Raw genomic sequence first — 16,150 nt, forward strand, 5'->3', positions numbered from 1 at the left:
TAGCAAAGGGCTTGCTGATTACTGGACTGAGAATCACCAAAGAAGTGAGATAAAATGTGTGGAAGGGTTTGGAAGGCCTCTGCAAAGAGCAGGGAGAAGGGAGTGGGGAAAGATAAGGCAAAAGCACACAGAAATGAAAAAGAGTACAGTAGGTCCTCTGTACCTGAGGGTTCCGTATCAGCAGATTCAACCCACTGCAGATGAAAAGTATTTGAAAAAAAAAATGAGAAACAAAAATAAAATCCTAAGACCCCCAACTGACTGAACGGACCTCCTCTTGGCTAAGGGGAACCCCAGAGAAACCTGAAAAGTGGAGTTCCTGGCCATGAAAGGATAGGAGGTAAGACATGCCTCAATAGGCCTTTTTCTTATTAATTTTTAACCCAAATTCTTTCTTAAGGAGTAAGCAGAAATCAGTGATAGAAAATGAGAAATGGACAACTCATTCCTTTATCATCCTTAGCCAAGTATCTGGGGCAGTGACCAGATTCTCCTTCCCGTTTGTGGTTTCAACACAGCAACTGACCAGCATTCTTTCCTGATAAGAGGCCACCAATCATGGAGTGGTTCTGGCCGGTCTACAAAGGACGTACAGTGAGGGTTTTCACATCCTCTGCTTCACCTTTTGACATCAGAAGGCTGAGAACTCCACCCTCTGATCATGCTAACACACCATTTTTTGTACACATGACCCATGAAGAGGCATGAAACTCAACTGGATATATGCATGCTTCTTTCATAAATATTCATAAATCCTTCTATGGCTTATTAAATATGTATACTTACACAACCCATCCAGCACAAATTCCTGTCTTATCCTTCCCTCCCTCAAAGTGTTTGCTCTCAGCCTTTACTGGAAGCTATGCATCCCAGCCTGTGGGATGGCCAGCCTGCAGGCTGCAACCCTTTATGAGAAATACAGCTCTCCTTTCCAAATTTATAAACCTTGTGGTTCTTCAGTTGGCAATAACAATACAACAATAAAAAATAATCCAAATAAAATATAGTATAACAATTATTTACATAGCATTTATAATGTATTAAGTGTTATAAGTAATCTAGAGATAATTCAAACTATATGGGAGGATGTGTGTAAGTTATATGCAAATATTGCACCATTTTATATAGAAGACTTGAGCATCCACAGATTTTGGTATTCTCTTGGAGTGCTGGAACCAATCCCCTGTGGATATGGAGGGATGGACAACTATATTATGAAGTGTGGGTATGACTGAGAACCAAATGACATTGCCTTAGTATCACTGGTCAGTTGCCTGAAGAGTTTTGGGCCCCTCAAGCTGAGCCAGTGGGAAGAACCATTTTCTGGGGCCTACGCCTGTTAAAACTGCTCTTTCAGACTAGATGGTTCTAGCAGAATCTTAGTGGCCCCAGCCTGTTTGGAAATGCCTGGAACTTTTTCAACAAAAGCAGAGACTCTTCCTTGATGGTGGAGAAGCACAAAGAGGAGCCAGGAAAAAGCACACATCTTGCTCAAGAAGGCTTTGGAGAAACAAAAACTGTAGAGAGAAAGTAAATGAACACTATAGAATCAAAACAAAAACAAAATCACTATTTATGAAGAAAAACTGGAAGGAAATACAGTTGATATGGTGATGGGATTTGAGCTATCCTTTATTCCAAATTTGCTGCAATGTGATTATATTGTAAGTTTTTCATTTTAAGAGAAAGTAATTCCTGCAGTTTGGTGTGTGTGTGTGTGTGTGTGTGTGTGTAATGGGGTAGCAGGTGGTGATCAAGCCCTGGACTTGTAGTCAGGGGCTCTAGGTTAAACTTTGGCTCTGTTACCAGCTGCTCACTTCTGAGCTAGTTATTTAACTCCTCTCTGCCTTGGTTTCCTTATGTTGAGAGCTGAAATCAACATAAATTCCTGTTCCTGTGTTTAACAATACTGAGACCAGGCATATGTTCCTGTTCCCATGTTAAAAAATACTGAGAACAAACAAAAATAACTTAAGCTACTTGCTGTAGGAAATAATAGTTCCTAGAAGATAAGACTGTTAACTAACCAAAATAACTCACCTATGAAGACTAACAGCTTACTCATAAAGACTCGTTCAAGTCTTTCCTGTGCCCACCAATCCAAAGCTAGTATGTCATAAACTCGGCCCAATCCTAGTTTTGCACCTTGTAAAACCCACCTTAAAATCACCCAGCTCAGTCCCTAAAACTCTATAAAGATACTTCCAACTCACCCCTTCTGAGATGCTACTAAGACTGTCAAGATGGTGTTCTTCCTTACCACAGTGAGTCTGATCAGGATACCCCTCAACTGCTTTGCATGGTACTGTAACAGTTTCTCCTGGCAGGTTTTTTGAGGACTTGACAATATGTAAAAGAGGATGGTTGGACTCTATACTCTCAGAAGTCCCTTTTATTTCTCACTTTCTCAAATTCATGTTGGTGACATTTTCTTCTTGTTGGCTGTCTTTCTGACATGGATTCAGTCACTTTTACAAACTTTTTTCAGGCTTTGTTATTTTTCTTTTTCCTTCCTTAATTTGAAAGTGTAATCTAAGCTGGGCATTTCAGAGGAATAGCCACTGGTAGGTTCTAGCTGCAATTAAGAGGCTGAAAGATGGATAGTGGTGATGGTTGTGCAACAATGTGAATGTGTTTAATGCTACAGAACTGTACAATTAAAATGGTAAAAATGATAAATTTTATGTTATGTGTATTTTACCAGAATTTTTTTCTTATTAATACAGTATTTATTTGTCTTTTCTCTGTCAAACCCTGAGCCAACCATGTTCCCCAGGCTGCCTGGGGAGGTATAGGAAAAGGAACACACAGGGCCGACCACACGTGGGAGAAAGAACTATGGGAGGTGGAGATGGCTCCTTCACATGGCAGAGAGGATGAGAAAGGCCACCATCAGGCAAAAGCACCCCATGGCCTCTCAGAGGGCAAAGCCCAGAATGGTGTAGGAGAAGAGCTGTTGCTTCAGAGAAGGGTTCCTGGCATAACCAATGATGAGGCTCCCAAACACAGTCCCAATCTGAGCCCCAGAGCCAGCCACCCCAACTGTGGCAGCCCCAGCTCCAATGAACTTGGCTGTTGTGTCAATGTCCCTTGAAATGGTGCTGGTTTGGAAGCTGCGGCTAGAGACAAGAGGTAAGGGGACGTGAGACTGCCAAGCTGCTGAGGCTCTCATCTGTCAGTATCTCCGGTCATTTCAGCACCACTGCAGATAGCGGACGGCTCAGCAGCTGTGAGGTGCTCTTGACCAATGAGGGAGAGGAGACGAACTTGGAGCCGACGAACATTTTCAGGGGCTGAGGGGCTGTAGCAGGAGAGCTGCTCCCAGTGCAGAGAAGACAGTACCAGAATTTTTTTAAAAGAAGAAGCTAAAGGCAATTTCCTCTTTCCAATATTTACACTGGCACCATAGGATGCCAGCAAAGGGCTGCTGGAAACTGTTCCTCTTCTAGGTTAAAAGACATATACACGAAATGTACAGGTCTAGAGCTTGTTAGAGTAAGGAGGTGCTCAGTGTCCAGCCTCCTTCTCCTCCTTCTCCTCCTTTCTCCTTCTTCTTCTCCAGGGAAGAGTAGGAGAGGCAACACTTTCTTTCCTATTCCTATTTAGCCGGATTTCAAACCTAAGAGTATAAAGACAGAGTGAGTAAATACCCAGAACCTGGTTCAGGAATGTCTTGGTTCAGTATACCCCTCTATTCTAACCCAATTTTTGCACTGGTGGATTGGGGTACAATGACAGGAAGGGTAACGTTACGGTTAGACCAATGTTAAGTTTAGGGAGAAGGTGGATGTAACTTGAGGAGAGGCAGATGTAGTTAGAAATGGCAGACACAAGCAGTATATCTGAGTATCAATATTTCTTTGGCAGTGAAAGCATAAGGAATACACAGGTTATTTTATGTATATATAAGCTCGATAAATCTGGCATTTCTAGCTCTCACCAAAAGATCCATCCAGTGTCAGCTATATAATTTGTGGGGCCCAGTGCAAAATGAAAATGCAAGGTCCTTTGTTCAAAAGGCAGTGAAAAAAATGCTGTTTAAAAAAGCAGTGAAAAAAACTTTAAAATATAAAGCTTTTCCCTTTCGTCCGTGGTCTCTCTCTTTGGACTTTCATGGTGTTTTTTTATCTGCGATTTAATGTAGTTCTAAGTGAAGAAAAATTAAAATTTTAAATTATTAGAATGAATTTTACCATTCATTTTTGTACTGTGCAATGACAGTTTTAAATGCAAATATAAGAATATTTAAGTCATATGTGGAATAATCAAATACACGATTTGTCTTTTGTAGTTTGTATGTGTGTATGTGTTTCATTCTTATCAGAACAGTGGGAATGCTGCAGAAAAGGAACCATTTTTATTCTACTTCTTGATGCACACACATTCTACCAACACTCTCTACCTTCAGCTTACTGATGAGTAAGGAAGAGTTGAAAGGAAAGGAAAAGGTTTGCAAAGACAGAGCAACCCTTTTCCTTTCCTTCTGTGTTATCATTTTCTGTGGAAGTGGTTGGTTAACATGGAGGAGTAATATGAGTAAGAAAGTATATGATAGAGTTCCTTGGTCATTCGTATTTCTGAGAATGTCACTGCTTTCTTTCTGTGTTCAAAGCAAATTCTAGTTTGTATGGAAAACATGATCTCTCAGGACTGTCAGTAATCATACTTATTTACTCATGGATGTAACACTTACCTTGTACTTGCTGTGGGTCTCAGTGAACTCTCATGCATTGCCGGCCCATTGGAATTCTGTGCTTATGGAGCATCACAAAAGCTATATCTGAATGGGGTGGCAAGAAATGGTGGACACACATACAGTGTGTATCTCCTCTGCTCATGCTCCATTGAAATCCCGTTGAACATCTACAAAACATAACCTCAAAGATAAAATGATTAAGAATTTCAAGATGGTGACAGCAGAGTATTAAACCAAGCCTGGGGTCTTTCTGAGTGTGGGGCTTGGTGGGACTGCACAGGTTTTGTGTTCATGAAGTGGGCCCTGGACCCATCAGAGTATGATATTACATCTGAAGAAAATACTAATCTGACTCCAAAAATATCCATGAAAATCAACTTTGTTTTTACTGAAATTTTCTTGAGATTACTGATGAGAGGGCGTCAAAGTACACCACCAGGTAAAATTTCCCACAAATCCTTTTAAGTTTCTCTCTCACCAAAGAGAGCTCTTTGAGGCAGCTGTTATGTTGGCAGTCTCTGGCCCCTGGAGTTCCAGGCATTGGGATGAATGAGGGGGAAGATGGCCTGGATCAGTTTATAGCTGGCCCCCCTAATTGACTATAAGCACTTGCTTCCCTAAATAAGCCAGTTGTCTAAGGAGAACCAGTTGGGATGGATTGAAGGATTTATTTCACTTTACTTTATCAGAATGGCTAGTCCATGGACATATAAGGCAACTGAATTAATTTTTGTAAGTTTTGAAATAAAAAGGTGGGGTGAGAAGGAAAACAAATTAATAACTCTTTAGCGCATGATGCACATGGAAGTTCATTAGTGGCTCAAAGTGAGTGCCCCCATTGGGATTTGAAACCAGCTCTCTCTGCTTCTAAAGCTGGGCTCTTTCCACTTGATTGTGCTGGTTCCCACAAAAGGGAAGGCAACTCTTGAGCAACCACTGTATGCCAGCCATGTGGAAGATGTTTTATGTGACAAATATGTGATGGAGGTATTATGAGTTCCCATTTTCCTGATGAGGAGACTGAGGCTTGGTGAGGCTAAGCACCTTGTCCAAGGTCACAGAGCAAGTAAGTGACAATGCCAACACCCTTGTCATTTCTGAGTCCAAAACTCATGTTTCCTCAGTTTGCACGAGGCTAGGGAAGAACCTAGCTCTCCTACCTTCCCCTTCATTAGTCTGTCCAGAATATCAGGCTGCTTCCATCATTAAATCATTTTTGGTTGATTGATTGATAGACTCTAAAGGGCTGTACTTTGCTTGTCCAGGGATATAGGACTTGATGTGGAGGAAGGAAGAGGGATTCCACCAATCATCTCTTTGATTTAATTTTTCCACAGTCAAGCTGCTTCTCCAGGGCCTGTTAATTTTCTCCACTTTGGTCCTCCCCAGAACAGTTTCTAGGGTTGGTGGGGCATGGGGGAGGGGTGGGGTAAGGGTGGTCAAGAATGAAGAAGTGGAGGACCATATTTGTAATTCCTTTCCTTTTTGTCCTGCCCCCAAGCTCTGTTGGGATATTTCTTCAAACATGTTTAGTGACCTGTCACCACAGGGATTTGCTGAGTTAGTTCAGTGGCAAGAGTTTGAGCTTACATGAGATTTTAATTTTGGCTTCTGACACTTTAACCCAGGTAGGTTAGAATTGCAGTGCTTGTAGCCAAAGGCTATCAAAAAACTTCTGGAACAAAAATCAGTTACTTTTTTTTCAGAATAAATTGTGAGATAAAAACAAAGTATCGCTTCTGGTTTTCAAATATAATTCATACTTAATGTACAATGATCTGTAAATGTTCTGTGGGAGGTCTACGTTTCTTTCTTCATGTCTGGAGGAATGAATGAAGTGAGGGTGAGGAGATCTGTGAAGTGGCAGCATTCCTGGACCTCAGCCTCTGAGATTTGTCTGAGCATTTTGTGTTTTGTATTGATGGGTGACTCTCAACTGACTAGATTGGGAAGTTTCTCCCAAATAACATCCCACTGAAAGAAAAGGTAGTCATGGTGGTAGGGGCAATGGAGAGAGGGAAAATCCACCCTGAAGGTTCTCTTCTAGACTCTTGGGCCTCTGAGGAATAAGGGCAGGAAGGAGCTTCTGTGCAATGTAAGAAGGCTTGGTCTCTCGGGTTCTTTGGGTTTATGAATCTCTGGTGACCATTCTGTGCTGTCTGCATTCCTGGGCATAGCCGGTGGCCTGCTGGCTTTTAAATATGAGCACCTGTGAAATTTGCCTACAGGCTTTCTCTGGCTGCTGGTTCAAGCCAAAAATGCCAGAGAGTTAATTCCCCCATGCTCTCCTTCTCCCCAGCAGCCCTCCACAATGACTGAAGTGATTTGGTGGAGAAATTCCCCAGCTTCCTAGTCCCTTGGCAGGGGAAACTTCGAGATGTGTCCCATCCAGTCTCATGGAGTTCTCTAACAGGATTGGGCTCCATTTATTGGCTGCCTTTCCTTCCCTGACTCACTCCCCCACTCCTTTACTGGTGTTTTCTGGGATCTCCTCCCAAATAAACTTGAAGTCTTGTCCTGTTTCTGTGGGAACCTAGCATAAAACAGACCCTTTGTAACCAAAATGGCTTTCCTCCAAAGTGACAAGAAAGCTGCAGACACTACCTCATCTGCTGGGGGCAGTATGGGAGTGCTTCATTATTGTTGAGCAGCTTAGAAAAAGCCAGTTGAATGGTATTGCCTACATTTTCTTCTATGGTTTTTATAGTTTTGGGTTTTACATTTAAGTCTTTAATCCATCTTGAGTTAATTTTTGTATAAGGTGTGAGGAAGGGGTCCAGTTTCAATTTTCTGCCTATGGACAGTCATTTCTGCAGATGAATAGCCCAAAAGCAATTGCAACAAAACTAAAAATTGACAAATGGGATCTAATAAAACTAAAGAGCTTCTGCACAGCAAAAGAGACTATCATCAGACTGAATAGGCAACCTACAGAGTGGAAGAAAATTTTTGTAACCTATCCATCTAACAAAGGTCTAATATCCAGAATCTACAAGGAACTCAGACAAATTTACAAGAAAAAAACCAAACAACCACATTAAAAAGTGAGCAAAGGACATGAACAGACACTTCTCAAAAGAAAACATTCATGCAGCCAACAAACATGAAAATAAGCTCAACATCGCTGATCACTAGAGAAATGCAAATCAAAACCACAATGAGATACCATCTCATGCCAGTCAGATGGCGATTATTAGAAAGTCAAGAAACAACAGATGCTGGCAAGGTTGTGGAGAAGTAAGAACGCTTTTACACTGCTGGTGGGAATGTAAATTACTTCCACTATTGTGGAAGACAGTGTGGCAATTCCTCAAATATATAGAACCAGAAATACCATTTGACCCAGCAATCCCATCACTGGGTATATACCCAAAGGAATATAAATCATTCTATTACAAAGATACATGCACATGTATGTTCATAGAAGCACTATTCACAATTGCAAAGACATGGAATCAACCCAAATGCCTATCAGTGATAGACTGGATAAAGAAAATGTGGTAAATGTACACCATGGAACACTATGCAGCCACAAAAAGGAATGATATCATGTCCTTTGCAGGGACATGGATGGAGCTGGAAGCTGTTATCCTCAGCAAACTAACACAGGAACAGAAAATCAAACACTGCATGTTCTCACTTATAACTGGGAACTGAACAATGAGAACACATGGACACAGGGAGGGGAACAACACACCCCACCTGTCGGGGGGTGAGGTGAGGGGAGGGAGAGCATTAGGAAAAATAGCTAGAGTACGCTGGGCTTAATACCTAAGCTGTGGGTTGAAAGGCACAGCAAACCACCATGGCACACATTTACCCTGTCTAACAAACCTGCACATCCTGCACATGTACCCTAGAGCTAAAAATTAAAATTAAAATTAAAAAAAAAAAAGAAAAAGCCAGTTGAATGAATGACTCACAGCTAGAGGGTATCTTGGTGCTCCAGGTGTGACTGAGCACTTGGGGTCTCAGCGCAGCCACAAGGAAATCAGCTCTCCTCAGCAGGGAGCTCTGGCAGGGTTGTTTTCTGTCTGGGTTAGCCAAGTAAAAGGCAGAGCTCTTTGGATTCTAGGGGAGTCCTGGGGTGCCTGAAGTTCTGTGAGCTTTCAGTGGTGCTTTCAATTTTAGCCCGAGGTCTTATGAGAGATACAAAGACAGCAGGTCTCAGCTATACCTTCTAGTAGCTTATAATCCCGAAGGGTAGGATGAGGCAGGTGTTCAAACACTTCCTATCCATGGTGGAAGGGAACAGGAGAAACAAGACTTTCTGTAATGAGTGTTGACAATCATGGATTTTGTTAAGCATCTGAGCTGTTAACTTGAGGCATTTGGAAATAAATTTGCTTTCACTAAATGGCACTGTTATAGGAAAAGCAACGTATCAATCGCAGAAAATAATGAAGCCACAAAAGTTCATATCTAGAAGACCCACATAAAATTGCTGGTAATGACCGAGTGGCAGAAATGTAGATTGAGAAATATATCTTTGAATATAATATTCAAAAGGAGCTAATTTATTTTAGATGAGTAGGTCAAAGAAAGCTGTATTATTTTTAATTACTGTATTATTCATAGCAATATTTTGAATTTGTCTAGCACCTTTCTTTTGAGGAGCTTGAGGCATTTCACATATATTATCTCATTTATCTTTTATAACATCCCAGTGGAAATATATATGATTAACTCTCTATTGCCATTGGACTACATTTTTGTAAATTCTCTTTCCTGGGAATGAATGAGGCCACATCATTACAGAAGCAGATGCTGGCTGGAAGTCACCTACAACTTGCTACTGAATGCAAGTTAATTATAATAGCTCAATATTCCGATTTTTCTTTAGGAAGCCATTTTGCCTCTCTCCACCTCAGTTTATAGGAAAACAAAGGAGCCTAGTTAATCACAATAGTTATGAAATCAGCCCATAACCTTTGAAAAGAAAAAACCCTCATGCACTGTCGAAAAACGTCATGCAGAGTTAATTATTACATATGGAGTTTGCTAGTTACAGCTGAATATTGATGTAACATTTCAATAGAAAAAAGGTTATATAATGAACTTTCTCTGCCACCCACTTTTAAGTGGGAAAAACTCTACTTAACAGAAAGTGCCTGGTTTTGGTCCTAGCTGAAAGGTAAATTTCTTTGTCAAGTTAGGGAACACTCTGTCCAATCATTATTGAATAATAGTATTTAAATCCCATTTCTACTGTGCCCAAGAGGAAAATTTAGATACGGTTTTTCTCATTAACTTGAAACACTACAAAGTTCATCCATGACTTCTTCTCTATAAATTACTCTCTAGCAAGGTTTGCCAGAAAAAGTAAAAAAAATTATTTTTCCAAGTCATAACTAAGGAGTAGTAGGAGGTCTGTGAGCAGCTTTGTAGAACTCTGGGAGCCATTGTCATCTCTAGGCTTGAGGATATGGGTGCTAAAAATGGGCCACCTGTGTTGTCTTGGGAGGAGGATCATCCTTTCCTTTCCCCATGGTCTGCATGGCTTTCTGGCTTCAATTTGTGTTGAGGCCTTCAGGATATGGGTAAACACCTCATTAAACATACAAAAAAGAGGCTCTCACTGAAACACTGTCAAAAATCTGGGTCAAGAGAAGTCTTTTAACCCTGAAATATTGTCAGGCTTTACAGTCTGAATTTAGGGTAACCCTTTTAAGAATTTAATTTTTGTATTTCTACTCTGCAGAAAGTTCCATAGGATTTACAAATCCCCCTTCTGTTGGAAAGGCCAAGAGAACAGAAATGGTCACCCTGTGAAATTCAGCAGAGGAAGCTCTGCTCCCCCAGGGAAGCTCACAATTGCTCCATAGCCTGATTGAACTCCATGAGGTCCTTTTGTTGATTTCAGCTCAGTTTCATCCATGTCTGATTAATAGAGGTGCCCCACTTCCAATCTCCTGCCAGGGTTCATCCTGTACTTGGTCAGAAAATTCTCCAGTGGTCATACTAGACCTCTTGATAGGCTTTAAATAGATAACTTCATAAGCATTATATTTTCTTTTCAGTAACCTCATAGTCATCTATAAGAATGATTAAGCAAATCTGGCTTCTTTTAGTTCTTTTGATTCAACAGAGCTGTCTCCTGTTTATAAATCCCTTTCCGTAATCAAATCCTTCTGGCCATTCCTTGTAGCCTCTTGACTCCAAACAGCTACCAAAACTGTAAATAAAGGGCTGCTGGATACTTAAACAGTCTCTTTCTGCTGTCAAGAAACATGTGCTTTATACAAACCATGAAAATGGAGAGTAAGAAGTAGGTGAAGTAGAAAGTAAGAGGGATAGATATGTCAGTGCTTGGAACACAGTAGGAATGCTCCAAATATGTAGTGATTGCGACCAAAATTAAAAATGGAATCTTCCACATTGGTCAGGCCTTTTTTTAGTCTCCTGGTGTCAGAAGTGGGGGTTACAATATACTTAGAATGGTGGCAAATGGATCAGAAGTTCTAGTGACAATTTGTCGGCTGGTATGTTTTGGCAGTTTAAGTTTTCACGTGCGGTAAGGATTTTCTACATGTTATTTCTTTAGTTTTCACAGCATCCCTGACAGCCCCAAGAGCTTCTTGGGTGCACACTGTGTACAGGGTATGGCACACATTGCAGTGGGATCATGGGCAAGATATAGGACACAAGTATTATCTACCTGAAAGAGGCACAGTATCATTTAATGGGATGGATTCACATTGTGTATCCTCATACCATTTTATTAGTATAATTATTTTTGAATAATGGAAAAAAGTAGGGGAGGCAGCAAATCATTTGGAAATTATAAGCATTATCACTTGTTTACAGGTCTAAGAATTGTGACAGAGGTAAGCATGCAGTGCTATGCAAACACAGAAAAGGGGAACTTGGTCCAGCCTAAAGATTTAGAGAAGGCTTCCTGGAGGATGAGATAGTCTAAGCTAGGTCTTGAAGGATGCACTGGAGTTAGCCACGCTCAGAAAGAGGGTGAGAGCAATATGGACAGGAAATCGAACATGAATAAACACACAAAGGCCTTTGCATGGGGAAATCCTGGTCTTTCAGTTTTACTAAAGAGTGGGAAGTGAGGTTGGAGACCAGTCATAGAAGGCCTTAATCTATTCGTTTACTTACTCACTCATTATTCAACAAATACTTGCTGAGTTTCTGCAAGGTGGCAGGCAGTGTTCTAGGCATTCTGGCTACAGAAATGAACAAGATAGACAAGGCCTGGTTCACAGGGAACTTACATTCTGGTGTTGGGAGGGGCTTATAGATTTCACCCCAAGTGACTAGGTCTTTATGCAACAGAATAGGCATCAGAGAACCACTGAAGGGTTTTAAACAGCGAAATGACATGGTCAGATCTGTGTTTTAGACAGATTGCTTTAGTCTCGATAGATATAAGTGTGACTCTAATACTTGGTGACTGTAATCAGAGTAGTTAAGCCAATGCTGCCAGGAAAATTTTTGATGATTTTCCTATTTGAGAACAAAGGACATTTGGGTTTATATAAGAAAGAATTTATTGATGCTAAAACACTGAAATATGGAAGGGCTTATCATTCAACCTCAAGAATTGTTCAAGAAGAGAATGTCTATATTTTCTCTACGAAAAAACAATGAACGAAATGTCTTGAATGGATCAATTGTTCTCTTAAGTTAAGCAACAAGGTTGAAAGGTTTAACAGATGCCCTTTTGGAGTTTCTTATGGCTTTATTACTTTATGATTTATGAAGTGAAAATAACTACAATATAAACTGTGTACTTAAGACTGGGAGTAAGGATGTGATCAAAGTTCTGGGAGCCTGGTCAGGGTAGGTGGTTTAATTTTTTTTCTTCCAATTTTACTGAGAAGTGATTTATAGAGAACTTATCACAGAGTATCTGGAACATGGAAGACCTTGATATATTATATGATTTTTAGTTATCTCCTCTTCCTCCCTATCCTTTCCCCCTTCTTCAATCCCACTGTTTTCATTTGTCCTAGAGGGTTGAGATTCCTTTTACCATATTATTGTGTATGTTTTAGTTGAGTGAGTTTATTAGAAATGCCTACTAAATGGGCTTCATTTTTATTCACTGTGGATGATTATAGCATTGTTCCCAATAATGCAAGCTTGCCTTCCCTATAAGAGAATTATGTATCCTCACCTGTTTCCAGGTAAACTTGCCATGGCTCCTTGAGGAGGACTATATTTCCCTATCCTATTGTCAGTCTTGACTGTGTGACTTGCTTTGGCTAATGAAATATGAGCATAAGCTTTATGTGGATTTGCCAACTCTCTTATTCATTGTAAGGTCCCAGATAGGACCCAAGATGAAGGAGCAGCCCCTAAAATGAAAACAGAGAGCTGGTGTCAACCCATGGCAGATAAAAAATTTCTAAGTAAGAAATACCGTTTGTTATTGGAAGTTACTAAGATTTGGAGATTATTTGTTACTGCAACATGAGGTAGCAAAAGCTGCCTGATACATATAATCAATAGATGTTAAATTCAATTACAATGAAATATAGTGGCAATGAAAATATCTTTACTTTTAGATTTCCAAAGCTTGCACTAAACAATGTTTATGCAATGAAAGTTCAGTTTCTTACAACGTCAAAATTAGACCATTCCTTGGTATTCACTTGCTGAACCTTGAACCATGGTCCTTATTGGCACAAAAAAGCCTGCCCTACTAAAGGATTTGAGGATGTTAACTGGTACTGTGTTTTAATAAAAAAATGAACACTGAATTCTGTTGGAATGTGAGCTAGTGGTCCACAGTAGTAATCTGAATTTCCCGTCATGTTTAGAAATGAAATAGGGGTTGCAAAATGTTGTCCCAGCTCCTTATGTAACCCAAGACCCAGACATTCACTTGAATTAATGGTCTTCTGGCTTCTAAATTTTTTGACTTATGAATGTGTCTGTTTTTTGAAGCTGAAGATGTTTGACTACGTTTTATTTTGTTTCTTTGTTTTAGCTAACTGAACCCCCTACTTTCATAGTGTGGCACTATTAGGACACTCTGGTGGGACTTTCTGTCTGCTTCTTCCTGTGCTGGCTTTCTGAAAGGGCCACTTCCTCACTTCGATCAGCTTCTCCTGTTTTCTCTTCTACCTGATGGTGCTTTAAACCCACTTGGTTTCTTTTTATTATCTTCTGAGCTATCTATGCTGAACATATATTAGAGATCCTTTAATGAGGGCAAATGTATACGAAGGTAAAACCTTCTCTTTTTATCCTATTAAAAATTGTGAATGAATATTGAACTATCTCAATGAATGAGTGATATGATTGTCCTCAGGGATTTGAGCGGTGTAACAGAATTGGCTGCCAGAGTAAAGAATACGTTTGTGAGGATAGGAACCCTATCCTTACCTTCATCCTAATTCAGTGTATCCAAGGGGACCCTATCATAGGCTACAAACCTTGCAGTCTACTCACTATTATTAGTTATAAGAGACAGAACTTGACCTCAAGCTATATATATATGTATATATGTGTGTGTATATACACATACACACATACATATCAAACATATACGTACATATACATTATACAATATATAAAATGACTGCTTGCTATCTATATATTGTGGGAGAAAAACTTTTCCTTTACCAACTTATGTTCAAGTAGTGGGGCCTGTGAATTAATTGACAACAAATACAATATGAGAAAAGTTTATTTCACACGCATGTGGGGACACTCAATAAGAGTTGGCATGCTGAACAGCCAGTGCTAAGGGTTTATATACCAGCTTAACAAAAAAGGGGTTGTAGGGCTTCAATGGGAAGTTATGGAAGGCTCTATTGGGCTTATTCATCCCAATGCTAAAAGACAGTCTCCTTCCAGGTGGCACTCCCATCCCCCATCCCCCTGGGGCAGGGGAAAGGAATTTGTGGCAGCTGAATTCATACCTCCTGGTGCTAAGGGTAAGTAATCTCCAGAACAGGAAACTCCCTTAGGGTTAATGGCAGCTGTATTTTCAGGAGGCTCTGCCTAAGTTTAGATAAGGCTTCTTTCTGTGGCTGCTGTTTGTTCAGATGTTTTCAGTTTAAAGTAATCTTCATGCCACTCTGTTGGTCCCTTCTCTCTCTCTCTCTCTCTCTCTCTCTCTCACACACACACACACACACACACACACACACACACACACACACCCCTATTTAAAATCTATTTAAAACATCTATTTAAAAGCAGAGGTAGAATAACCTGAAGGCACAGGGACTGAAAAGAGGTCGTCAGGGTTTACCCTATCTTCCTTTCCATCTTTCTGTCAGGCTCCCTCCATGTGGGAGGATTAGTGGCTGACCATGATCAGCCCCAAGCTCATATCCTCCCAGCTAGGCAGCTCCAGCAAAGATAGCACCTTCCCATCATTGCTCTGGCAGCAATGATCCAGAGAGGATGCCACTTTACCTAATTGATTTCATGTGACCATCTTTGACTCAACTATGGTCAAATGGAAGGGGTCTTCTGGGGTGCATGCTGTCTTATAGGTATGAGACCACGTGGAATGGGTATTCCACAGAGTTCTGTTTTGAGAAGAGAGGGGACTCCAGGCAGGAAAAAACACAGGTTCTCCCTCTACTATTCTGCCTGTCTCCTTTGCCCTTGAATCTTTAACTCTATTTTAAGGAACTCTAGTAAAATACTAAATGTTTCTAAGGGAAATGGCATAAAATCAGTGAGATGGAATAACAACTGAAATCATGTTGAATGATTTGTTTTCCCCAAACCTAGTGATTCTTGTGTAAGTCTGAATCTTCTCTCTTGAGTTTTGTGCTGAGCTTTTGATTTTGATTTGATGCTGAGACACACAATAAGCCACTTCACCTTTCTACCTGATAATTACACACCCTTAAATTAAGACAATGATAACTTCACAGAGGTGTATGAGGTCTAATTAATTAAGGCCTGTAAAGTTCTTAAAGATCCTTGAATCGAAAGCACTTTACAAAAGTACAAAATAGTAATATTATGGGTGAAGCTCATGACAATAAGCTTCAGATTTTTTGGTTGTATTGAAATAGGTATCAAGTATCATTTGAAATATACAGGCTGGAACTAGAGAACCCATTTAGTATACAGAGAACATGTTATATCATGGTATATGAGTCTGTTCTCACACTGCTGTAAAGAATACCACCTGAGACGGGGTAATTTGTGAAGAAAACAGGTTTAATTGACTCACAGTTCTGCATGGTGGGGAGGCCTCAGGAAACTTACATTCATGGTAGAAGGTGAAGAGGAGGCAAGGCATATCTTTTTTTGTTTTTTAACTGAGAAAAATCATGGTTTAACTAAAGCACTGAAAACAGCCCATATGAGACTCAACAAATTGCTGTTGGTTAGTGTGACTAAACTGGTAGATAGAAAAATTCTATAGACATAGTGTGTTTGGATTTTAGCAAGGCACTGGTCAAAGCATGTGAAAAAGAAAGAATGAAGGATACCAATGAAACAGTAGTAGAGAATGGATGG

At 40.2% G+C, this 16,150-nt stretch overlaps 1 pseudogene; it reads right to left on the bottom strand.

Annotated features, from left to right (window-relative positions):
- Window positions 1-2,860: 2,860 nt before the first annotated feature.
- LOC129024874 (ATP synthase F(0) complex subunit C2, mitochondrial-like) lies at window positions 2,861-3,284 on the bottom strand (annotated as a pseudogene).
- Window positions 3,285-16,150: the final 12,866 nt, after the last annotated feature.

Source organism: Pongo pygmaeus, chromosome X (genome assembly GCF_028885625.2).
Source record: "Pongo pygmaeus isolate AG05252 chromosome X, NHGRI_mPonPyg2-v2.0_pri, whole genome shotgun sequence".
NCBI classification, from domain to species: Eukaryota; Metazoa; Chordata; class Mammalia; order Primates; family Hominidae; genus Pongo; species Pongo pygmaeus.